The sequence below is a fragment of the Urocampus carinirostris genome, chromosome 1 (assembly GCF_059441175.1).
Source record: "Urocampus carinirostris isolate Australia breed hairy pipefish chromosome 1, RoL_Ucar_1.0, whole genome shotgun sequence".
In the NCBI taxonomy this organism is placed as follows: Eukaryota; Metazoa; Chordata; class Actinopteri; order Syngnathiformes; family Syngnathidae; genus Urocampus; species Urocampus carinirostris.
This window is the reverse complement of record NC_142349.1, coordinates 88,592-115,647: the sequence shown is the minus strand read 5'-3', so window position 1 is coordinate 115,647 and position 27,056 is coordinate 88,592. Positions and strand designations below refer to the sequence as shown.

Here is a 27,056-nt window from a genome sequence, read left to right as displayed (position 1 = left end):
TTGGATAGATTCATATTATTCGTTATTTTAAAGTGAGTTTCTTTAACTTCAGGGGGCTATAGGTATTTTTAAATTTCTAATAAATTCCAATTTGGTTTTATTTTCCTGGAAGTTATGTTTGTTAAGTATTGTCTTATGGGGTTATTTTTACATTTACTGTCCAGAATTGACACTGTACAGGAGGTGGAGCTACATGGGGGTTTATTTGTTGATATTTCAGAATTTCAGCTGTTATCAAGACAAATTGCTTTGGAATGGCAATCACCAATTTGTTAAAATCAAATTTGGGTGGATTGAAGTCCCGTTTGGTTTTAAAATTTTCACAAGTCAATATTCCACTATTATCTTCCATCAGAATTTCAAATGATCTTATGTTCTTCACATTGGACTATGTTAGCATACGTTTTGCAGTCGTTTCAGACTTTCATGTCGAAAAACTGTTCCAAAAATCAGTATACTGTTGTCGGAAGATGCTTCATAAAATATCCCAAAATAATACTGTAATGGGGAAAAAAATAAAGCTCTTTTGTGACCCGGAAGTTATATTCTTGAAGCTCCGACCATTTTCTCCGATCTTCCGAGTAACTCTTTGGTTGTATTCGGTAAAGCGGCTTTCCGATCCATCCGTGCGGAAAAAGCTCCGTTTATTTCGTTGGAAGTCAAACAATTACATCAAACCGTCTAAAATGTACACCCGAGGGAAAGGACACTTCAAAGACCAGCTTCGAGAAGAAACCGAGCGAGAACATCGATGGCTAAACCAAGTTAGCATTAGCAAGCATCAACAAGGAGCAGGTTGGTCACTCTATTTTCCATAACACCTTTGGCATCTTGTTTTACCATTCCGTAGTCCATTTACTATACATGTTGTTACTTTTTTCATATTGTTGGTGCGGCCTGCTAGGTTGTGGTGTCCATTTGGTTGGCCACGAGACGAAATCTAACATACGCTCGTGCAGCCAAAATAATATTCATCCTTGCAGTCTAATCAAACTAAACGGCAAATTAAGACTTGAGTTTGTTTTTTTTAAATAAATTGAGGCAAGGCACTTTACTCTAATTGAAAAAAATCCAGTGAAACACCACGAGCTAAAATGTGGGGGGTGGGGGGAAGCTTCTTTTAACAATGTTAGTGCTTTTTAAAATTAAAGAATAAGGGTTTTTTTTAGTAACTGGAGAACCTTCCTTTAACAATGGTAGTGCTTTTTAAAATTAAAGAATAAGGTTTTTTTAAATAACGTCTTCAATATGAACAAAAACAAACACAAAAAAATAATGTATTTTATTCTCCATATTTATACTCTCTCAGTGTGAAATCTGGGCCTGTTTGGAGACAGTACCGTTGCATCCCTCATAAAAGTAAATCTAAATGAAAGAAAGCAGACATTCTTCTCTTAGATTTCCATGCATAGTTGGGCCTTCATCTGTGTACAGATTTTGTCCAGAGTCCAGTTCACAGTCAGCATTTTCCTTCTCAAAAACGTATCAATCACGTTCTGTGTCGTCCTGGTATCCACCTGTCGCTGCTTGGTTCACACTGCATTCACACGACTTGAATCTGATCTGTTAAAGTCTGTCTTAAAGCCTCATACAGACGCTCCCCTACCTTTGACTATTTGACTTACGTAAAACGGTACGAACATTTTTGGGGGGATTTTGAAAAATATTCGGACATTGCTGTAAGTTAGATTTTGTATTGTGTGCACCTTTTGCCGAGTAACGGACATTACTGTAGTGCTTCTCCCCGCCCCTACCAGCGTGTGGCGCTGTGAGAGGTCACCCAGTATCCACTCGGAAGTAAAAAAATCTGCTTCCTCTTCTAGTTAGTGTGTAAACATCTCTCCTTCACCCCCTCGCACTACCGCTGCTACCACCAATGTAGCGTGTCGTTTTGTGTGGGTAATGGATTGCTCCTCGTTCATGAAAAAATACTCAAACTCTTGCGGTGTTTTTGGAGAGCGAGAACCGCCAGCACCCGTTTATTGTAAACACACCAAACTCTTTCCAAAACAAAACTCTCGCGCTCCCCTAAACTCTCGCACGAACTCTCACGACATTCGATGCCCTACTGACATCATTCATGCGCACCCCACATTCTACGCCTAAACTTTTTCCAGCGCGCTAAGAACTTTGGCATGTTTATTGTTTAATATCTCGTGCATCCATTCAATTTGGTTGGTGTAAAGTGTCGAGGATAGGCGAGCCATTTCTTTTGAAATGTAAGTTCAATAAGAAAGCTTGATGCGGTTGAAAAAATTGTCGGAACACTTTTGTCGGCCACTTTTTACCATGGAGGAGGACGTCTTAAGCGCATCTTCCAAAAGTAAGTTATACTCCACTTCATTTATCTATATAGAGCATATTTTATGAAATGTTTATATTTTAGTGCAAAACAATAAAGGGTTCCTTATACAAGCCTTTAAAATAGTTATATAAACCTTAAATATACAGAATATAGCACTGAAGCAACTTACGAACAAATTCAACTTGCCAGAATCTCATTTGTTAGTAGGGCAGTGTTTGTGTGCGACTTTTTCACACCAGATCCAGGCCACTTTCATATTTGGTCCTCAGTCCGACCTGCACGTCACTATTTTGCGTACAACCAGGCGGGAGAAATTGAAAAAAAAAAAATCAACAACAATGACGAAAACATAGAGAGCATTCAATGGAGGGAAAGCAATGTTTTTGATTTAATTACTATCGGGGCACAGCTCTGTTTAGCTTCCAGGAGCACAAATACTTTCAAATAGCTAGATATGCGTCACCGTTAGCATCCATGAGTACCTCCGTAAACAGAGAGCGCTTTGCGTGTGACGTCACGGGTCCTCTTCTGCGCATGTGGGACCGATGTCGCATTCGCACATCAAATCACATAAAGGTTGTAGGTTAATTCATACAAGGGCATTATGTGGGATATTTGAATGATCTGTGATTCACTTGTCTTTAAGCACAAGGCAATTAGCTACCTGGTGCTGCTGCTGACATTGCCGCTTTGCTGATGGTATGAAAGTACTACAAGATTACTCTGTCACCGCTGGACTGCACAGGCACACAATATGCCGCGACACACCGGGTGAAAAATATGTAATGAAAATGAGTGTTTTAGTCTGCATTAGTTATCTCCCTGCTTTCCCTATTTGCACAGTTTGTTTGTTTTTTTGCGGAAAGAAACTTAAATGGTGGCTGTGGTGGAAGCATTAGCTATCAGTGGTGGTGAACTGAACTATCATTGAGCAGTGAGTCTTTTCATCCCACTGGGATGAAGCATCATTAGGCTTAATTTGTCCTATTTATTCCTTACGTGGAAAAAAAATGTCCTGACAGTAGGTCTGGGCGATAACACTCTTAACGATTATTATCGTGATATAACTTTTGCCACGAATAATAATTAATTCGTGGACCGGAGAGGCCTCCATCTTTAGTTGTTTGGAGGTATTTTAGCTAGTTTGATAGAAAAAAAGAGGCGATGTGCACTGTAAAATCCTGACAACATCTGCGTACCATGACGGGACAACATGAAAAAATTAGTCCACCATTTAAAAAGGTACTGCCCGCTAGAATACGCTGATGAAAAACAATTCAATCCCAAAAGAGTGCTAGCGGATGTTCAACAAGCACCTGGCCAGTGAGCAACAGACTGCTAGCTAGCAAGGCTCTACCTGCTTATACCTGCTCCCCTCCAAGAAGTGGGGTTTGACCGGGTGCTTGAAATCCTTGTAAATGCTTGAATTTGGGTCTTGTGTTTTCAAAGTCTTTAAGATTGAATAATTGAATGCACTTTGCTTTGAAGCAATCAAGATCATTAAAATGAGTCCAAATATGGCTCCTTTTTTATACATACAGTAGTACATAGTCAAGTCATGTTTATTTTTACAGCCCTTAATAACAAGAAGTTTTAAAGGGCCGTAGAACATTTACACAGATATCATTAACATAGAATATAGGTAATGAAAAAATGTCTTATTGACAGCTTTCTGAGGTCATCATCATTAATAAGCTATTGAATATCAGTGTGTATTAAACTTTGGAACATTTTTTTGAGAACCACCAAAATTTTGCCATTCTGTCTCAGGGAGTTAGTAAAACTGGGTTGCCCTTGTCCTTTGTTAGAGGAGGCTTTGTGAGGGTTCAGATCAAATAATAAAAGGGATGAAGAGCACAATCACGCCTCTGTTAATTGTCGTTGAAGTCAAAAACTTCATTCATTAAAAAAATAACAATTACTTTCAAAAAAAGCAAAAATACACAAACAATCATATAGATGTGTTTTTTTTTTTTTTTTTAATCATCGTAGGTTGAGAAAATAGCGTTTATTTTACCTCAATGGAGCTGACATAACTGTCTGCCATCGTGCTGCTACATGTACCCATAATCCTTAAAACAGCTGGGCAAAGCAATTGAGAAGTAAAATAGTGCGTTTTGGTCACTTTGTGTCTCCGAAGTTTGTATTTTCCCTTGTGCTTCTTAGCACTCATTCCGGTTGCACTACACCATATAGCAACACATAGTGGTCAAATAATACACACTGTCCATTTAAAAAAATTATTTTAGACAATACTACCCACATTTTTCTTATATTTCTTTTAAAGTGTTTTTATGTTTTTCTTGCACCGCATTTCATCAGGCCTTACATTTCTTGTCTATTTTTGTCCTCCTTTGCTAAAAAGGTTATCAAAATATGTATTTTAAAGAACATAATTGGACTTCCTGTTCTTTATTGAAGTACATTTCAGAATGCTATTTTTACTATTATATAAGAACCCATTTAAAATCAAGGCTTTTTCCTCCCTACCAAAATAACAGAGTTCCTAAAATTGCAGTAAAGCCTGCAAGAATCTTTCTTCTAATGCGAGCGTGTTGTTAGTCTGAAACCAAAAGTCTTATTATGGTGCTTGTACATGTCAGGTTAAAAACGGTGTCTGGATGAAATGAGAAACTTGTAAGTTAAAATCAAACTCGTTTATTAAAGAAAAGCAAGCGCATTGAAACAAGGCAAAGTTGTGTTCTTGAATCGAAATGGAATAGTTCCGCAGAAGTGTGCGTCTCCTTTTTAAACGGTCTTGTGGAATCTGATCGGAGGGCACACTGAACCACGTGTATCTAAAAGGTTTCTGATTGGTTCAGACAGGAAATGCAGTGTATAATATTGGTTGCTAGATAGCGTGCTAGTATAATAAATAAGCAATAAGGATAGTGAACTTTGTAAAAACAATGTGTTTCTGTGAGGAGAAAAGCAAGTTTTCGGTTTGGAATTTGGGAGTCAAACTTTCCCAGAACCGAAACCTGATGAGATGAATGGCATTTGGGAGGAAAAGCAATCTTTTGACCTTGGGGGTGCTTGTCTCTGAACACCAAATAAAATCGTAAAACCACAGAAACACAAACGCACAACTATATAAAAGCATAAAGTATATCCCGCATCTCATTAGCTACACCGCTTATCCTCAGTAGGGTCGCGGGGGTGCTGGAGCCCATCCCAGTAATCATCGGGCAGTGGGCAGGGGACACCCTGAATTGGTTGCCAGCCAATCGCAGGGCACACTGGGACAGACAACGCACTCGCTCATTCACACCTAGGGACAATTTGGACCGGCGAATTCACCTGAAATGCATGTTTTTGGAATGTGGGAGGAAACCGGAGTGCCCGCAAGCACGGGGAGAACATACAAACTCCGCACAGGAAGTCTGGAGCTGGATTTGAACCCACGCAGAAGGTTCCCAAGACATGAACTGTGCCGCACATGCGCTAACCACTGTGCCGCCGTGCTGCCCGCATAAAGTATATACTGGGTGTAAAATATAGAATATAGCAGGGGTGGCGAACACGCGGCTCTTGGCCAATAAGAATACGGCTCTTTGCCTCATCATATTTTCTATATACTGTGGCTCTTTGCCTTGTTTCGTGTTTAGTTTTTTTGTGTGTGTATTGAGGGTGGACACTTTCCTTGAAATCAACACAAGAACAATACTTGATGTATTGTAAGGAGAGGAGTGTGTTATGGAAAATGTGTTTTTAATTGTGTGTGTTTGTGTGTCTGTCTGTCATGGCAGGTCAGTGCGTGGACTGCACAGACACACAATATACACCTGGTGGTGTGGCTCTTTGACTCTCACAGTTAAAAATTTGGGCTCTTTGTGTCAAACTTGTTCGCAACCCCTGGGATATAGTATAAAAGGCACACTTTATAGTTTCCCCCACAGTATTACCAATCCCTTTCATAAAACAACTTTGGAGGATGCTGCTTGGGAGGGTGGGATGGAATCCCACTTGAGAAGACAGAGCTATGCCCTTGCACAATAGTATTGCCGTTTACACATTGGTTAACTGCTGTTCAAACCTCATATTGTTAGAATATGATATAATGAAATTGTGAATGTATTTAATTGCTGTTAAAAGTGTCGATAAAAACTCAAATTGTTGGGATATGATATAATGAAAGATAGTAGATCGTAAGCCAGATAGCGACTATTCATTAAAGCCAACAAAAAAAGTTATTTTGACCGGCGCTATATTTCTTCCTTTGAAGGTATGGGAGAAATTGAAAAATTGGCCCTAAAAGTGCTTGAATTTGGCATTGAAAAGGGTGTATGAACCTTGGACAGGTATTCACTTGTTTAATCTTCTCATATTTGTGAAATGCTGTGTAATAGTTTGTCACCATGCGTCCTTGTTCTGACATTCAAGACTGACTAAAGCAGTATCTGATTTTGACGATGTTCACTCAGGTCGGACATAAGGGTGTCCATATGTGCGTAGTTCGATGATCGACTTTGTCATCGCTTCGTGGGACCTGCGGCCGCATGTTCTGGACACTCGGGTGAATAGAGGGGCGGAGCTGTCAACTGATCACCACATGGTGGTGAGTTGGCTTCGATGATGGGGAAGATGTCGGACCGACCCGGCAGACCCAAGCGTATTGTGAGGGTCTGTTTCGAACGGCTGGCAGAATCTCCTGTCAGAAGAAGTTTCAATTCACACCTCTGGCAGAACTTTGCCCTTGTCCCAAGGGAGGCGGGGGACATTGAGGCCGAGTGGACCATGTTCCGCGCCTCCATTGTCGAAGCGGCTGATCGGAGCTGTGGCCGTAAGGTAGTCGTTGCCTGCCGTGGCGGAAACCCTCAGACCCATTGGTGAAAAAGGAGTCCTTCGTGGCCTGTGGGACTCTGGAAACAGCTGGCAGGTATCGGCTGGCCAAGCGGAATGCGGCTTCGGCGGTTGCCGAGGCAAAAACTCATGCATGGGAGTTTGGCGAGGCCATGAAAGCCGACTTCCGAACGGCTTCGAGGAAATTCTGGTCCACCATCCGGCGTCTTAGTGGGGGAAGCGGTGTGCCATCGACACTGTGTATAGTGCCGATGGGGCGCTGCTGACCTCAACCCGGGACGTTGTGAATCGGTGGCGGAGGACTTCGAAGACCTCAATCCCACTGACACGTCTTCCTCTGGTGAAGCAGAGCCTGAGGACTCTGGGTTGGGCTCTCGTATCACTGGGATTGAAGTCACCGAGGTGGTCAATAAACTCCGGTGGCAGGGCCCCGGGGGTCGTTGAGATCCGCCCAGAGTTTATTAGGGCTCTGGATGTTGAGGGCATGGTTGCCAGAGTTGCCGGCAGTAAGTCGGATTCGTTCCCGGTGAGGGTTTGGCTGCGCCAGGGCTGCCCTTTGTCACCGATTCTGTTCATAACTTTTATGGACAGAATTTCTAGGCGCAGCCTTGGCGGGGATGGAGTCCGGTTTCGGGGCCTCAGCATTGCGTCACTGCTTTTTGCAGATTACGTGGTGCTGTTGGTTTCCTCAGGCCATGATCTTCTGCTCTCGCTGGAGCGATTCGCAGCCGAGTGTGAAGCGGCCGGGATGAGGATCAGCACCTCCAAGTCCGAGGCCATGGTACTCAGTCGGTAAAGGGTGGTATGCTCCCTCCGGGTCGGGGAGGAGGTCTTGCCCTAAGTGGAGTAGTTCAAGTATCTTGGGGTCTTGTTCACGAGTGAGGGTAGGATGGAACGGGAGATCGACAGACGGCTCGGTGCAGCGTTTGCCGTGGTTGCCCATGGAAATGACGGTGAAGAGGGGGGTTGAGCCAAAAGGCAAAGCTCTCAATCTACCGGTCGATTTACATTCCTACCCTCACCTATGGTCATGAACTTTAGGTCATGACCGAAAGAACACGATCCCAGATACAAGTGGCCAAAATGAGTTTCCTCCGCAGGGTGGCTGGGTTTTTCCTTAGAGATAAGGTAAGAGGCTCAGTCATCCGCGTTGAGAGGAGCCAGTTGAGGTGGCTCGGGCATCTATTAAGGATGCCTCCTGGACGCCTCCCTCGGGAGGTGTTCCGGGCATGTCCCACCGGCAGAAGACCCCGGGGGCGACCCAGGACACGTTGGAGAGACTATGTCTCTCGGCTGGCTTGGGAATGCCTCGGGGTCCCGTCGGATGAGCTAGAGGAGGGGGCTAGGGATAGGGACGTCTGGACTTCCCTTTTCACACTACTGCCCCGGAGACCCGACCCCGGACTAGCTGAAGACAATGGATGGATGGAATACTGTGATGAGTGTTTGGGCAGAATACTCGATGGCCCGGTGCTTGGCTTGCTGGCACTCATTTAGGGTTAGTGTTTTTAACTCTGTATATTCTAGCGTGTGATATTGGTTTCAATGATGTTCGGCTGAAACTAACGATTCTTCTCATAATCGATGAATCGGTGGATTCATTTCTCAATTAATACATAAATTGGATTTCTTAGACATTTTTAATTTTATCCTCTGTATTCAAATGCCAAAGTTTTGGACGGATAGAAAAATTACAGTAGATTCAGATTCAGCTTCAGATCTACTTTATTGTCATTCTAGTAGTACACGTGTATACAGAACAAAATGCCGATACATCTGACCCGCACAGTTTCCTCGAATGTACAGATATAAGTAAAAGTTGTATTGTATTATGGCTACGTTTAGTATTTTACCATAGTGCCGATAGTGCAAGAGGAGTAGCTAACCAGATGTGCAAAATGGGCAGTCAGGTTAACAAGTCAGGTAAACAGTACAAAGTAGCACAAAACAATGAATGTTCTATCATAAGAAAATAAACAAAAACCCAAGTGTTCAAATACCGTATTTACCGCACTATAGGGCGCACCGGGTTATAGGGCGCACCCCCAAAAAATAGTTTTTGGTCCTATATCTTCCATAGATAAGGCGCACCGGATTATAAGGCGCTACAATGGGAACGTCGACAAAACAGTCAGATGATTCAGTCAAACTGATTACCCCCTTAACATTCCCAAAGCTTGCAAAGAAACAAATACAGTAGGCACGTGCGGATGCAGTGTCCGTACGATGTCACTTAAATGCGTCATTTCAAATATCATTCCGAAGGTTGAAGTCTTGGGATTCAAGAAATGCCAAACATTTCTTAGTTTCTATTTTCTTTTTCGCTCACAACTTTACTGTGCATATGACAACAAACACTTGGAATTGAGTTTAATTCACTCAACTCATCACAGCAACATCAAGATCGTTCTAAAACAAGATACCGGGAAAATATAAAGCCGCATAACTCACCTAAGTCCTCACATTCAATAATGATACGCAATCATGGTCTTCTTACAACCGTGAGTGAAGTAAATCCAGGAGAGTAGAATATTTACAAATACAGACTAATGAAACATGTTTCTTTATGGCATACTTTAGCAAGCTGGCTACGCCATTGCTAAACTCTGCCGATTGCAGGGTTTGTTTTGGCCATCTAGCCAATCCGAGGCTCTGAATAACTTCAGCCAATAGCGATCGATTTAACGGATGATTGACACATTGGTTAGCCAATGAAACGCCGGTAAATAAATCCCAGCATACACCGCGGACTTGCTACGCCATTGCTAAACTCGGCCGATTGCCGGGTTTGTTTTGGCCATCTAGCCAATCCGAGGCTCCGAATAACTTCAGCCAATAGTGATCGATTCAAATGATGATTGACACATTGGTTAGCCAATGAAACGCCGGTATATAAATCCCAGCATACACCGCGGACTACTCCACGTTCGGGGTAAAATCGAGTCGGCGGCTGTTGAGTAAGTTGCGAGACCTTGCGAATTTAATGTTGAGCCATATACTGGACTGTCTCAGAAAATTAGAATATTGTAATAAAGTTCTTTATTTTCTGTAATGCAATTAAAAAAACAAAAATGTCATACATTCTGGATCCATTACACATCAACTGAACTATTTCAAGCCTTTTATTATTTTAATATTGCTGAATTTGGCTTACAGCTTAAGAAAACTCAAAAATCCTATCTCAAAATATTAGAATATCATGAAAAAGTATACAAGTAGGCTATTCAACTAATCACCTGAATCATCTAATTAACTCGAAACACCTTGCGAGGGTTTCCTGAGCCTTAAAATCACTCAGCTTGGTTCAGTAAACTAAATCACTGCTGATCTGACTGCTGTCCAGAGGACCATCATTGATACCCTCCATCAGGAGGGTAAGACACAAAAAGAAATTTCTCAAAGAGCAGGCTGTTCACAGAGTGCAGTTTCAAAGCATATCCACAAAAAGTCTGTCGGAAGGGAAAAATGTGGCCGGAAACGCTGCACAACCAAGAGAGATGACCGCAGCCTTAACAAAATAGTGAAGAAGAGCCGCTTCCAGAATTTGAGGGAGCTTCAAAGACAGTGGGCTGAAGCTGGAGTCCATGTGTCAAAAGCCACAGTTCACAGACGTGTCCGGGAAATGGGCTACAATAGCCGTATTCCCATGGTCAAGCCACTTCTGAACTCAAGACAACGGAAGAAGCGTCTGACTTGGGCTATGGAGAAGAAGCACTGGACAGTTGCAGAGTGGTCCAAAGTCCTCTTTTCAGACGAAAGCAAGTTTTGCATTTCATTTGGAAGTCAAGGCGCCAGAGTCTGGAGAAAGGCTGTTGAAGAGCAAAATCCAAGTTGCTTGAAATCCAGTGTGAAGTTCCCACAGTCAGCAATGGTTTGGGGAGCGATGTCAGCTGCTGGTGTTGGTCCACTGTGTTTCATCAAGTCCAGAGTAAATGCAACTGTGTACCAAGAGATTTTAGAGCACTACATGCTTCCATCTGCTGAAAAGCTCTATGGAGATGAGTATTTCATTTTCCAGCATGATCTGGCACCTGCCCACTGTGCCAAAACCACCAGTAACTGGTGCACTGACCATGGCATCACTGTCCTTGATTGGCCTGCTAATTCCCCTGACCTGAACCCCATCGAGAATTTGTGGGGTATAGTTAAGAAGAAGATGAAAGACACCAGACCTACAAATGCAAATGAGCTGAAGGCCGCTATAGAAGCATCCTGGGCATCAATAACACCTCAGCAATGCCACAGGCTGATTGCCTCCATGCCACGCCGGATTGATGCAGTAATCCGTGCAAAAGGATTCCCAACCAAGTACTGAGTGCATCAATGGACATTTTCAAATGTTTGATTTAGTTTTGCTGTTATAAAATTATTTTTTTTACTTGGTCTGAGGAAGTATTCTAATATTTTGAGATAGGATTTTTGAGTTTTTTTCAGCTGTAAGCCAAAATCAGCAATATTCAAATAATAAAAGGCTTGAAATAGTTCCGTTGATGTGTAATGAATCCAAAATGTATGACATTTTTGTTTTTTTAATTGCATTACAGAAAATAAAGAACTTTATCACAATATTCTAATTTTCTGAGACAGTCCAGTATAAGGCGCACTGTGTTATAAGGCGCATGGTCAGCTTTTGAAAAAAATTAAGACTTTTAGGTGCGCCTTATAGTGCGGAAAATACGGTAACTCAATATTCAACAAAAATTTGTACAAATATATCCCATATACCTGCAAATATGTAAGATACTTTATATCCTACCACCTTATCCAAAGATCATTTTACATTTGGACTTGATGATACACGAAAAAAGAAAAAGGAATACATTTCAATTTATGCATAGCAATATTTTTCATCCACAAAATTATAAAATATGTAAAGCAACTTTTCAAAATGTTGCCAATAAATTTGTTTTTGTTCTTGTTGTTTAATCTTTGAAGATGACACATTCCAAATATGAAAATGTTATATGCTTAAAAATCTGCCCTTTTTCTTGTGACAGTGATTATTATTTTACTTGTTACTTTATTTTATTTACAAGACACTCCTGTACTTACAAACATCACACAGTTGAAACTTTGATGCCAATTTGGTTTGTAATGATGCAATGTTAGCACGGTTCTTCACTTGTTGGCGTCACAACGAGAGCAAATTCTCTAATTTGAACTGATTTAACATACTTGATGGCTCATAAAGCACATTATACGACAGATCGATGATCTTATAAGTTGCCAAGGGCTTTTAGTAATAGATTTTTATTATTATTTGATCGAGGCGGCACGGCAGCTGAGTTTCGCATGCCCGCGGCCCAGTTCTGAGGTCTTGGGTTGAACTCCAGCTACCATCCCTCCCGTGCGGAGTTTGTATGTTCTCCCTGTGCTTTGCCTAGGTTTCCTCCAAGCACTCCGGTTTCCTCCAAGCACTCCGGTTTCCTCTTACATTCCAAAAAAACATGCATGTCAAGTTAATTGACAGTTCCGAATTGCCCCAAGGTGTAATTGGGCGAGTAAGTTGTCTGTCTCTAAGTGCCATGCATTTGCTGGCAACCAGTTCAGGGTGTCCCCTGCCCACTGCTGGAAGATAGCTGGGATGGGTGCAGATAATTGATGGTTTTATCGTGTAGTTGTTGCATCCCTAAAATGATGTAACAAATTTGTCGCTCGTTTTTTTCTTTTTATGGGACTTAACGTTTCCAAAGTACCTCCAAACAACTGAAGTGCCCCTCCTGGCCGTGTTTTATTTTGACAGTTTAATTTAATTTCACTTTCTTCGTCTCCTGAATGTTGGTCTGTAAGAGTTTTCATTGCATTAGGGCCCCCATTTTATCCGGTGTTTGAGGGTGTAATTACAGTTCAAATATATCAACTTCTGTTGAACGTGTTCATGATTTATCGTGACAAAAATTATACCATAATAATTATCGTACTATCGCCCAGGGCCGACTTGGAAGCGTTAGCTGCTCTGTGTCCTGCGACGCGCATGCCTTCCGTTGCCTCTCCAGCTCTGACCCCATGTTTTTGAAGTCTCCTAAATCCCTATGCTGCAGTAGAGATATTTCATTTTTTGTTTGAAACAATTAACTGAGCTGATCATTCTCATGATATTTTTGTCTTTTCTCTGCATCTATACGTTAAGATCATTTCGCATGTTAGTCAGATCTGTTAACAATGCTAAGTTGAGCAGCCACCGATTGTCGTTTATTTTGTTGTAGATAGATAGATAGATAGATAGATAGATATATACTTTATTCATCCCCGTAGGGAAATTCACACTTCCAGCAGTCTACCCCGTTGTTTATTAACAGATTAACATGATGCCCGAGGGTGCTTGTAGCGGAGTGGATGACGTCACGCCAGTCCAAAAGTTCGACATTCCTGCGGCAGATGGAAATCTTTTCTTTGTGAGAATCCAGGGATACACCACCTCGTGTTAGCAAGTCCGCCTCCTCTCCGATTCCCCCCGGCTTTTATGTCTCTGTTTAGCGACGTTGAAGCCGGATTTCTCCAGGTGGCTCCGGGTGGCTACACGTTAGCGTCCGGAATGCTAAACGTGAGCCACGTTTCCGCAAAACACAGCAACTGCGCTCCCTGTGCGCTTCGATGTTTTCAAAAAGCACTCGATGATCATATTTGGTCGTGAGTTCGCATTTACCATGATTACGGATGGTACCGAAGACTTATAACGCCGCTAGCCGCTTCGCTAGCTCCGGCTCTTCTTCCAGGATAGGCCCCTTCATCACGCCGGCACGAGAATTCCTCAGGGCAAGGAGTTGAAATACACGCATTTCTTGTGCGTTGAAACCCATGTCCATAGGATAGAAGTAATCCATAGTGTAGTTGTCAAAACGGGAAGAAAAAACACCGAAGATAGGAGCAGACAATAAAACAACAGGGCAGCTGCTGGAAAAGGCAGCCGCTCTTGGCAGCGCCGCTTTGTAATCTGCATTTTTAGATCCGCGGAAATACTTATTGCCGTAGTTTCATGACCTTAAGGCGCACATAAGTCTTTATTATTTTCAAATTATGTGGCGCCCTATTGTGTGGTGCGCCCTGTCTGTAAAGTAAAGCGGCGGAAATAAACCAGCTAGGTGTACAAAGGTTTGGGCGCTCGCTGCAAGACTGGGAGGTCACGGCCGTTATAGACTTAAAACAATTTGGGTGAAATATGATGTTTTTGTGAGATCTTTCAGATTTCCAAATAAATGCGACAGGCATGTTATCTCCTGTGACCTCTATACATCTCCTGTGTCCTGCTTGTGCAGAAGAAGACATGTGACGTCACACACAATTTGCAGAATTACACATGCATGCCTAAGGGCCCGGTCACACAGACATTTGCGGCTGAATGACGGCCAGAAATTTCTGCCCTAGAGGCGGACGCAATTGGACGTATTGAGCTCGCCGTTGAATCGTTATGGAGCTGTGCTTGACTCGAGTTCGGGAATTCGCGCGCGGGTAGCAACGTGATTAGATTTTGCCCTGGATAATTCTTCAGAGCGCGGGTACAATTCCTTAATCGAGCGTAGAGAGGCTCGAACACGCCCAGTAATGTCCAGTCGTGAAGCAGATGCCGCTAGGGCGTTGTTTGACGTTTTGAGCCCGCAATATACACGAGATAGAGCTGTGCTTTACTCGCGGTCGCAAATTTTCACGTGGTTGGGCGCGTTCAAAACTTTTGAGCAGCTCAAAAGTTTGAGCACGTGTTTAAAACGCGTGCCGCACACGTGGTCAACACGAGTTAATGACGCAGAAATGACGTGCTATGGTCGCGGCCAGGGCGCAGTTACACTTGGGTAGGACGGGGAATTTCAGCGGGTAATCGTGGGTGGAGCATGGTAATAGCATGTTCTGTGCCTGTAATGCGGTGTTATTACGTGAAATTAGCGTGTTACGCGTGTGACAGTCAAACGCCGTTCTCTGCGTATAAACAGCGCAAATGCCGAGCATGCTCGTGACGTCAAAGGGGTGAACATCCCCGTCAGCGTAGTTTCTCTTCATTTCGAATAAATTATTTGGTGCATCTGTTGTGGTCGCAGTCAGGCTGTGAAGCTAGGACCTTAACTTTGCCTTTTGGCTGAGATTAAGAATCCCAGCTATTATGCCTTAATACTCATTTTGAATCTGATCGATATTGAATAATGAGTAAATCCTCACTAAATCCTTCAGCCCCACCCTCTCTCCATCATCATTACAACTTGGTCTTAATCCATTTTAATATCTTGACATATCTTGACTCGGTAGTAAAATAAGAATGGTGCTATAGCTTGAAAACTTTTTCCTCACGAGACTGTGATTTGTACCATCATGTTCTTCTACAGCCCGGATCCAAAGTTAGCGTTCCCCCGCTACTTCAACCATGTTTACATCATCCTATCTCTCAATGAAGTAAGGAATGCAATGACGAATATACAATCAAAACCTCCTCATTATTCATTTGTTGGAAATGTAGTACAGATTAAACCGTTCCGTCATTGTTATTATTGTGAACGTAAATTGACGATAGATCCCCACCCCCCTCGCGTGAACGCGCATTCTCCTGCGCTCCCAACGAATGCGAACGTATTCTATATAAAACACTTATTAAAACTATAAAGCGAGCTAATTATAATAATTGGGAGATCCTAGTCTATATAACGCGTTTATTTAAACCAAAAATTGCGATCTTATTTTACAAAATGCGTTTGTTAACATGGAAGGAAAAGTCACGTGAGGGTGTAGGGCGGTTTGGTTGGTTGTTGTTGGTCTAAACACGGAAATGACCCGCAAATGACGCGATGAGAGGAAGGGGAACAGTCGCCGGCGTCTTTTTTCCGGCCACACCACAGGTCAAAAGCGGGTTGGCCATTTTTGCGCATTTTCCATTGCGGGTAAACACGGGCGAAAAAAAATCCCCAAATTTTAGCCGTCATTCAGCCGCAAATGTCTGTGTGACCGGGCCCTAACGCTGTAGCGTATCTAGCAGTTTGAAAGTTCTTGTTATTGTATTGGCGCTTTCATTTAATGAAAGGGTTATGTTTTTACGTCCGGACCGGTACTACGGTGGCGCAGAAATTTCCAGGGGATTTTAATGAAAATAATGGATTGTTGACGCTTTGGCTAACATGTCAGACGGGACTGTTGTTCTCAAAAGCTGGCCTCATTTCCGAGGAGCTGAACGACATGGAACGTGACTAAGAAGCTGTTTTGGTCAGAAACAGAGGACAATTCTTTCGTTTGATACAACGAATATCGGCGCCCAAGTTTTGTGAACCAGCTCTTTCCTCAAATTTTGTTTTATCCGTATGTTTTACTTTGTAATCAATACTTGAATAAACCACAACAAAACCCGCTTACTTGCTTACGATGTATTTTTAAATACGCGCACTTGTATGCTTGTCTGTGTTGTAGAACGTGGACGCAGCACAGTGTTCCAGCAACCTGTTGTGAGGTGCGACCTGTGAAGTTTTGAATAAATAAATAGAACAATCTACAGAGACTGCGCTTTGCTACACTGTGCGCCCTAGGGTCCAGTAATATCTGGATAGAGCTCTCAGAATTATAGTAGGAATTTCCCTTTACTCAGCCAACTTCACGTCGTTGTGTAGCAACAGCTCCGAGTGTTCGGATTCAGCCCTTTCCTGGTGTATGGGAGATGTTGATCCATACATGTTTGCGCATAAGACTTGCTGGTGAAGAATACTAAGCTCGGTAACACAGTTTTGGCAGGGTTGTTTGTGCATACGTGGTGACCGGTGTTGGCACTGATGCAGTAATAAACAACGCTGTTGCATAATAATGGTATTTTTTCAGTAACAGGGTAATCTATTATTTCCTGCAATTACATTGCCATTAGATAGATAGATAGATAGATAGATAGATAGATACTTTATTCATCCCCGCAGGGAAATTCACATTTCCAGCAGCATCCCTGTGCTGAGAAACAATACAATAATAAAGAAAAAAGGATACAATATACAAATACCCAATGTGACGTGCTTATATCCACTGTAGCGTGTTCTATAGAGTATCTAGATAGTGCTACACAAAATACATATTGCAATAAAATTCGGTAATATGCGATGTAGGGGGTTTGGTTTAATGTGGGCCTTTACTCTGCTGGGTGGAGTCAAAGAGCCTCATGGCATGAGGAAGAAAAGATCTCTTCAGTCTGTCCGTGGTACAAGACAGTGTCAGCAGTCTGTCGCTGAAGCTGCTCTTCTGTCTGGATATAATGCTTTGTAGTGGATGTGATGAATTGTCCATGATTGACCGCAGCTTTTCCAGTGCCCGTCTCTCAGCTGCTGTTGTCAGGCTGTCCAGCTCTGTGCCCACAACAGAGTTCGCTTTCCTCTGCAGTTTATTGAGACGAGAGGCATCCTTCATGACGCTGCCTCCCCAACACGCTGCCGCATAGAAGAGGGCGCTTGCCACAACAGTCTCATAGAATATTTTCAGGAGCTTTTTGCAGCTGTTGAAGGACGCCAGCCTTCTGAGGAAGTAAAGTCGGCTTTGACCTTTCCTACATAGAGCTTCTGTGTTGGCAGTCCAGTCCAGTTTGTTGTCCAGCTGCACACCCAGGTATTTGTAGGTCTGGACAAATTCTACACCTTCTCCTTTGATGGTTACAGGAACCGGGTGAGTTTTAGTTCTCCTGAAGTCCACCACCATCTCCCTGGTCTTGGTGGTGTTCAGGTGCAGGTGGTTTGCGTCGCTCCATTGGACAAAGTCCTGAATTAATTTCCTGTACTCCTCCTCCTGCCCACTTCTGATACATCCCACAATCGCAGTGTCATCAGCAAACTTTTGCACGTGGCAGGACTCAGTGAAAGTCCGATGTATACAGAGTGAATAGGAACGGAGAGAGCAGGGTCCCCTGCGGAGATCCTGTGCTGCTAACCACAGTGCCCGATGTGCAGCCCCCCTGTTTCACATACTGGGGTCTGCCTGTCAGGTAGTCCGTAATCCATTCTACAAGGTGTGAGCTAACTCCCATCTCTGTCAGTTTCCTACTCAGTAGCAGAGGCTGTATGGTATTGAAGGCACTGGAGAAGTCCAAAAATGTAATCGTCACAGCCCCCTTAGCCCTATCCAGGTGAGAGAGGGATCGGTGTAGCATGTAGACTATAGCATTCTCCACTCCCACCTTCTCCTGGTAAGCAAATTGCAGAGGGTCGATGGCGTGACGGACCTGTAGCCTCAGGTGGTGCAGCAGCAACCGCTCCATGGTTTTCATCACATGTGATGTCAGTTCGACCGGCCTGAAGTCGTTGAGTTCCTCAGGTCTTGATTTCTTTGGGACTGGGATGATGCAGGATGTTTTCCACAGCTGAGGGACCCTCCCCTGTTCAAGGCTCAGGTTGAAGATGCGCTGTAGAGGGTCTCCCAGCTCCATCGCACAGGCCTTCAGCAGTCGGGGGGGATACTCCATATGGACCAGCTGCCTTGCTGGTTTGCATCCTCCTCAGCTCTCCACACACCTGGGCTGCAGTTATCTTGAATGGGGGTATGTCCTCCGTGCTAGTGTCCAGAGGGGGTGGGACAGCTGCAGTACTCTGGGGTGAGGATGAGTTGGGGTGGTCAAACCTGTTGAAAAAAAATTGACTGTCAAAAGCAATGCATTACTTTGGCTGCAGAATGCCACCGGTGGTGTGTCCCCGCACAACTGACACTGTTGTTAGCGGAGCTGTTTTCCGCTTTCCTCTGAGTTCTTTACGTCACATCTTTAGGGATCATGTCACCATCCAAAATATGGAGTACTATATAGTTAGACAGTGATTACGAATATAGTATTTAATAATGTGCCAAAGAAAAGGCGAATGAATGATGTTTTGCGAAAAGTTTGAGCACCCAGATTGGTGTCATTCGCAATCGAAACATCTCAATGAGCCGGCTAGTCATTAATCAACAGACGGTTCCCTCTGAGACCCCGTTTTTCTCTTGTGATTGGTCACTGCGCATCTTTTGGAGATTCCGTGTTGTAGACTTTAAATTTGTTGAGCATAAAAAGTTGAAATTGTTTTGTATTTTATCTTTGATGTAGATTTATAAATATTGTAATTATATTTTTTTGTGTTTTTCAGTGTTAATGTGTTTATACAAAACATTTAAAAACATCTCTTTTTCCTTTTGTTATTGTATTTTTTTTTTTCATTTACCCCCCCCCCCTTTTTTTTTAAGTCATTCCGTGCATATGTATTGTTAGATTTTGATTATTAAAAATGTATTGTTCACCAAATTGTTCAAATTAGTTATCTGACTCCATTAACCAAACAAAACAAAATAAGCGAAAAAGACAACGGCCAGGAGGGGCACTTCAGTTGTTTGGAGGTACTTTGGAAATGTTGAGTCCCATAAAAAGAAAAAAAACGAGCGACAGTCGCAATTGCAAACTTTGGCAAAGCGACAAATTTTGTTACATCATTTTAGGGCAGAAGATTTCAAACTCTTTGACATACAAAAACTTATTTTTAAAGTTCAGAAATTGTTACTTTTCTTGGTAACTACAGTAATTCAGTTACTAAGTCAGTTACTCTTTCAGAGAAGTAGTGAGTAACTATAATTACTTTTTTCAAGTAACGTGCCCAACACTGGTGGTGACCCATGTGTCAGAAATGGTCAGATGTCAGACTGGCTGCCCTGTATTTTGATTAAGAGACATTTTTTATAGTGAAAAGGTGCCTCAAAATTGGTGATCGGATCTCATCAGTGACAGTGTGCATCTTTGACGACACGCAAGGGCATTACAGACGCTGCCCGACTTACGAACAAGTTAGTTCCCGGATGATGGTTCATAAGTTGAATTTGTCTGTAAGTTGCTTCATTGCTATATTTTGTATGTTTAAGGTTTATATATGTTTATGGCTTGTATAAGTACCCTGTATTGTTTACTAAAAATAAATATTTCATAAGATAATATGCTCTATAAAGATAAATAAAGTGAGGTTTAACTTACTTTTGGGGGATGCGCTTCATGAGGTTATCCTCTGTGGTAAAAAATGGCCGAAAAAAAGCGTTCCAACCATTTTCCCAATCGCGTCAAGCTTTCTCATTCCACATTTGTCTCAAAAGAAACGGCCCGCCTCTTTTTTACACTTTACACCAACCATTGATGCACTATATATTAAACAATAAAAATGTCAAAGTTCTTTGCGCGCTGGAGATAGTGTAGGCGTAGACTATGAGGTACGCATGAATGATGTCAGTAGAGCGACGAATGTCACGAGAGTTGGTGCAAGAGTGTAGGCGAGCGCGAGCGTTTAGTTTTGGAGAGAGTTTGGTGTGTTTACAAAGAGACTAAGTGTTTCTGAGTATTTTCATGAACGAGGAGCACTACATTAGTGGCAGCAGTGGGATTATGAGCAGGTGAAGGAGAGATGTTTACATACAAATTAGGAAGAGGAAGCAGATTTTTTCACTTCAGGGTTGATGCTGGGTGACCTCAAACGACGCCACTCGCCAGTAGCGGCGGAAAGAAGCACGACAGTGCTGTCCTGTATTTGGAAAAAGGTGCACACAATACAAAATCTAATTTACAGCAATGTCCGGATATTTTTCGACATCCCAAAAAACGTTCGTATCTACTGTTTTACGTAAGTCGAATGGTCATAAGTAGGGGAGCGTCTCTACAATATCAGCGCCATGATTCACACTCAGGCATGGTGAAACATGTCTAAGATGGCAGAGCTGTTTGGAGTCAGAAAAATATTTTGTTAAATAATCGGCCAGTTAAATGAATAAAAATGCAGATAGCGATATCCATGTCGACACGGAGCGAAGGCCTGCCGCCCAGTAGTAACCCATGAAAATGAGCAAAACAAGTCCGCCATCCATTTTAGATTTACATAGATGATCTTTTTTAATCCTACGTGATTTGTAATTCCAGATGAATGATTGGTTAGTAGCATTTTTTTTTTAAAGAATCTTTTACTGATGAATATTGGTATGTTCTGTAGGAGATATAAGAATTGAGGAAAGAAGATCATCTTAACTGCATTAATTCTACCTATCAACGAAATTGGCAACCTTTTCCAAAATTCTACACGGTTTTTAAGTTTCTCAATTAAGGGAGTAAAGTTTGCGTCAAACATAGCTTCATATTTTTGGGTGATCACAATCCCTAAATATGAAATATTTTCCACAGTTATCTTTAAGGGGAATCATCTCAAAAAACCTTAATCAGTAACTTATTGGCATGATCTCACTCATAGTCAAATTAATTGTATAAGCTAATGTTACAAACAAATCAATTACCGTAAATTCCGGACTATAGAGTGCACCTGATTATAAGCCGCACCCACCACATTTTAGCGAGAAAACAGATTTTGTACTTACACAAGCCGCACCTTTATATAAGCCGCATACGCCCATATTAAAAAAATGTCAAAAAATCACAGCCGGCAAAATTAACGGAAAATGATAACGGTACTTAAGGTTTGATGCAGACCGGCAGAGTCCAGGTCCCATTGAAAGTAATCTAAAGAAAAAAAAGTGTATATTTCCAAAGGTAAGGGTGGGAAAAATATATATCCACTATTGTCCGCCGTGTCCACAAACACTCACCTTTACCGGTCCCCACTTCCCGTCAGCCCGCGTTTGTTACGCCCCTTCTTTTTAACTCGCCCGTCCAAAACATATCATAATAAGTGTCCAAAATAAATACAAATAAATACATTACATAAATATACAGTTGCAAATACATATTATACATGGCTACACTTATTTACAAAGAAAGACGGTACACCGAGAGAGTTTTCAAAGCTTTAATAATAATAATATAACTTTCATCCGGGCAGTTAATGGTAGCAACGTGCTAGAAACACGCTCGCAACACAGTAAACGGGTCTGTTAAAAAAAACATACCGTACTTGTAAAAAATCACTGTAAACCGTCCTCATCTTCCTCCTTAGAACTGAAGCCATCAAAGTCGTCTTCCTCAGTGTCGGAAAGAAACTTTGTCATATAGACGTCGTCCCACGCTCCCGCAGCCGGTGTTATGCCGAGAAATGCATCCCTGCCGAGAATTGCATCCCCTGTCGCGGGAGCGCACACACGTCACTCCCGCTACTACAACCACTTTTACGTACCTTGTTTTATCTCACTTTTATATCTGTTGATGATTTCAGCATAATAAGCTTTATGGTAACGGGCATAACAGTTTAAATACGAGCGATTTGAGTCGAAAAAGGCAAAATAAACACGTTACATGCTCAAAAGTGGTTTATGTACGGTGTGCATTACCGTTCGATTACATTCACAACAAATACAAGACAGAATGGTTTAAGTTGTATTACATTCCCAACAAATGCAAGATAAAGTGGTCTTGGATATATGTTCGCCATTACATTCCCAAAAAGTGATATAAAAGTGAGATAAAACGAGGTAAAAGTGGTTGTAGTAGCGGGAGTGACGTGTGCGCGCTCCAGCGACAGGGGATGCAATTCTCGGCAGGGATGCATTTCTTGGCATAACACCGGCTTTTCGGAACCCGTTGGTGACGGTGGATTTTTTGATGCTGCCCCACGCTGTCATCCACTGGCAGACTTGTGAAAAAGTTGCCTTTCGCATGCGGCCAGTTTTAGTGAAGTTGGAGTCTTCCTCGGCGCATATATTCCACCGGTCTAAATCTTACCTTTTGTACTCGAGCGCCGCTGGCGGCCATTAGAAAAATTACATGAATTGGCCGAATCACTGAATAAGCCGCAGGGTTGAAAGTTTGGGGAAAAAGTAGCGGCTTATAGTCCGGAATTTACGGTAGTTCCAAAATATGTGGAATTGTAGTTTCAGGTCGGGTTACATACAGAAGAATGTCACCTGCGTACAAGGAAAACTTTTTGCAAGTATGATCTGTGTTATAGCCATGTATGGCAGGGTCTTCTCTAATTGTTTGTTCGAGGGGCTCCAGAGCTAAAGCAAACAACAAAGGGCTCAATACACATCCCTGTTTGCAAACCCTACCTTGTAAAAACCATAAAAAACCTAGTAACCATAAATTTGCGGGCTTAAACGATGTGTAACGGGAGCTACCCCAAACCTGCCTCTTCTCAGCTCACTTGTCCAACCGGAAACCCAAACGGACAGTATAATAAAATAATCTGCAGAAAACAATATAAAGTGAGTTTAATAAACTAAATTTAACTCTCACAGTCTGAGACAACTGGTCAAGTGGACAGCCTGCTGTTCACCACAAAAATCAATTGTAAGACAATATAGATTTCACAATCCGTGGTCAGACAACTGCTCAAGTAGACATATGTACTTCAAGTATTATCACGCAACCGAAGGAAACAGATCAAAAATAAAGTGTGTTTAACACTTCAGCGTAAAATCAATCAATCTTTCACAACATGAGACGACTAGACAAGTAAAAATAAGTAACTGCACCTCAACTATTTTGTGCACAACAAAAGTCAACAGTACGACAATATAAAGTGACTATCCAATCCCTCTTTTTACCTCTCTCACTCCCTCCCCTCCCAATCAATTTCTATCCCCTCCCCTCTCCATCTCTCTCCCTCTGTCTATGATACCTGACAAAAATCTTTCTCAGTGAGGAAAGAGCAGCACTTTTGGAAAAAAAATAGGGTTTAAAGATGCAGGAACTACTGAAAAAGAACTACAGTGGGACCTTGCTACTTCGAGCTTTGACGTTCGCGGATTCAGAGCTTTGTGGGCCTAAAAAATAATAATAATAAAATAAAATAATTATTTATTTATTCATATACTTTTCAAAGCATTTTTAAGGGGCGTCGCTACTTCGTGGTTCCACGTTCGTGGGTTTAGAGCTTCACAGGTCTAAAAAATAATAATATAGAATAAAATAATTTTATAAAAAAATATATATATATATTTTTTTTTTAAGGTGCGCCGTTACTTCGCGGATTTTCACTTATTGCGGGTGGTTTTGGTCCCTATTAACCGCGATAACCGAGGTCCCACTGTATACACTGGTTCCCCCAAATTAGATGTTAAGTATTCAGTGTTCTCGTTTGCCCACGTCCTCGACGCATCATTTTTGCTGGGGACGCATAGTGTTGAATCCGGGACGCAATTTTTTTGACACAAAATTGACATTATTACCCGATGACTTTTTTTTTTAACAAAGATTTATCGCACTCCAAACTTTTCGTCAGGCAGATCCGCCATTGTTGTTTTGGTCTCGCGGTTCGAGATTTCGTCTGCACGCCGATCTCGGCAAACGAGATTTCGTTGCTTCCAGATTACGTCATTGTTCTGGTGCTTGTCGTCGAGTGAAGGTTAAGTATGCCTCCGAAAAAACAGTATTAGGTAAAAATCAACACAAAATTGGTCATTCATCAGTGTCAGTAATTAGTTGAAACATAATGCAGAGAGTGATAACAACGGCAATAATTCCGGCAAGGAAAGCACGTGTGTTGAAGCGAACGATTCGACGAAAGAAAATAAACAAAAGAATACTCCTAGCAAGAAAAGGACTTTTCTGCCAAAACGGACTCAATTATATTCCTGGTTACGCTTTGAGGAGGATGATAATAGAGGCTACATGTTCTGTGATGCGTGTACCCAGCGTGACAAAAAAACTGGATTGCATAAATCATTTCGCAATACTAACTTTCAGAAGAGCACATTTGATTGGCACCACGACAATGAAAACCACAAATTAGCTATGGAAATTCCGTTGCTGCAATTGGACCTTAAGAAGGCGTTACAACTGTGGCGGGACAGCAAACCACGAAGAATAAATGAACTGAAAACCTGAAGTCATAACTGCCTTGTATTACCAATTAACTGTGATGATTAAAACTGCATGAATATATACAGTAGACTAATATTTCAGCAATATTATTTTGTATAATGTACAATATCTTTGTGAACTGAGAACTCTTGAAGTGATAACTGATTTGTATTACAAATTAACTGTGATGATTAAATTTGAATGAAAATATAGATTCATATTTCAGCAAGATTATTTTGTATAATGTACAATATTGTGAACTGAAAAATCTGAAGTGATAACTGCTTCGTATTACCAATTAACTGTGATGATTAAAACTGAATGAAAATATAGATTAATATAATTATTTCAGCAATATTATCTTGTATAATGTACAATATTGTTGTGAACTGAAAACTCTTGAAGTGATAACTGATTTGTATTATCAATAAACGGTGATGATTAAAACTCAGATTCAGATTCAGATCTACTTTATTGTCATTCTAGTACACGTGTATACAGAACGAAATGTCGATACATCTGACCCGCACAGTTTCCTCGAATGTACAGATATAAGTAAAAGTTGTATTGTATTATGGCTACGTATAGTATTTTGCCATACCATAGTGCCGATAGTGCAAGAGGAGTAGCTAACCAGATGTGCAAAATGGGCATTCAGGTTAACAAGTCAGGTAAACAGTAACATTAACACTGTAACATAACGCTGTAAGTACAATAGTGCAGAGAGCAAATGCTGAATGAATATATAGATTTACATTATATATTTGTCGCCGATTTACAATTTCAATATAACACTAAATTTTGGGGACCATAGATATCTGTTGGGACCCAGAGATTTTTGAACATGCGAGTCCCCGGGACCCATCACTTTTCAGAGGTAAAATGAACACTGTGTATTGCTAATTTAATAGCGCTCTTACTCGTGATATTACGGTAGGATGTTCTCCATTGTGTACACAACAGAACACATTGCTTTGTTTAATTTTTAGATGAAATGAAATGAAATGTTTATTGAAGGTATTGTTGGATACATTAATCAAAACATGACACAAAAAGAAAAACTAATGCTGAGAGTGAGCATGGCCAAATATGGTCACCTTACGCCCCCTCCCCTAAGGAAATTTGACAGATCTGTTTCTGCCAACCTTTGCTTAAAGGTTTGCACCGTATTTGCACTAATATAAGGCAAAAAATTCCAAATTTTTGGTATCCTGAAAGAAACAAAGTTTCCGTGCAAGTTGCTGGTAGGTCTAGGCACCCGTAACTTATATCTGTGACCACGTAAACCATCAACACGACAGAACTCAAAAAATTGATCAAAAGGCACATCGATCATTCCATGCAGTACTTTGAACACAAAAATTAAATCAAATCGAATTCTACGGAGCTCCAAAAAGTCCAAGTTCAGTCTTTGTAGTCTTTCCGGATATGACAAGCTGTGCATCCCAGGTATCCGCTTCGTATACCGTTGTTGAACTCCTTCCAGTAGGTTAATGTCCTTGAGTAAGTAAGGGTTCCACACAACACTGTTATATTCTAACCCGGGTCTAACATAAACGCAAAACATTCGAACTAAGAATGCTGAGTTCTTGTTGTAAAAGTTTCTGTAAATGTTTGATGCTATGTTATTGGCTTTGTTGGTAATTTTGGCGATATGCGTGATAAACTTTAAGTTTGAAGTAAGAGTGACACCCAGATCCTTATGTTCAGTAACAACATGCAAATCATGATCATTAATGTTAAACAGCGGAACAGAACCATGTAAAAACGACTGTGCTAAGCATTTATGAGATGACAATTGCAGTTGCCACTTTTCGGACCAAAGAAAAACTGATTTAATGTCATTTTGGAGAGAATCAATTGTTCCTGTCACCTGGGTTTTTGGTAAGAAAGCCGACAGTTTAGCATCATCGGCAAAAATTAAGATGTCACTACTTTGAATGGCCTCAGGTAGGTCGTTCACAAAAAACAGAAATAATAATGGTCCTAGTACTGAGCCCTGCGGTACCCCACTACAAACTTCCGACCACGCTGAAAGAACATCATCAATTTTTACGCATTGTTTACGATTTCACAAATATGCTGTTATCCATTCAAGCAGTTTTCCCCTAATACCATAGCATTTCAGTTTTTGTAAAAGCTTGTTATGAGACACTTTATCAAAAGCCTTGCAAAAGTCTAAGTAAACAACATGACCAGCCATATTGTGAACAAAAAACATACTGGTAATATTATTCAAATGAGCTATTAAGTTAGTCATGGTAG

At 41.6% G+C, this 27,056-nt stretch overlaps 1 long non-coding RNA gene across 1 annotated transcript in view; it reads left to right on the top strand.

The window, feature by feature from the left end:
* Positions 1–555: 555 nt before the first annotated feature.
* Positions 556–27,056, top strand: part of LOC148373177 (uncharacterized) — a 48,133-nt gene continuing 21,632 nt past the window's right edge. Inside the window, exon 1 of the long non-coding RNA XR_015849661.1 lies at positions 556–795. This is a non-coding gene — a long non-coding RNA (uncharacterized LOC148373177). The remainder of the gene's footprint in view (positions 796–27,056) is intronic.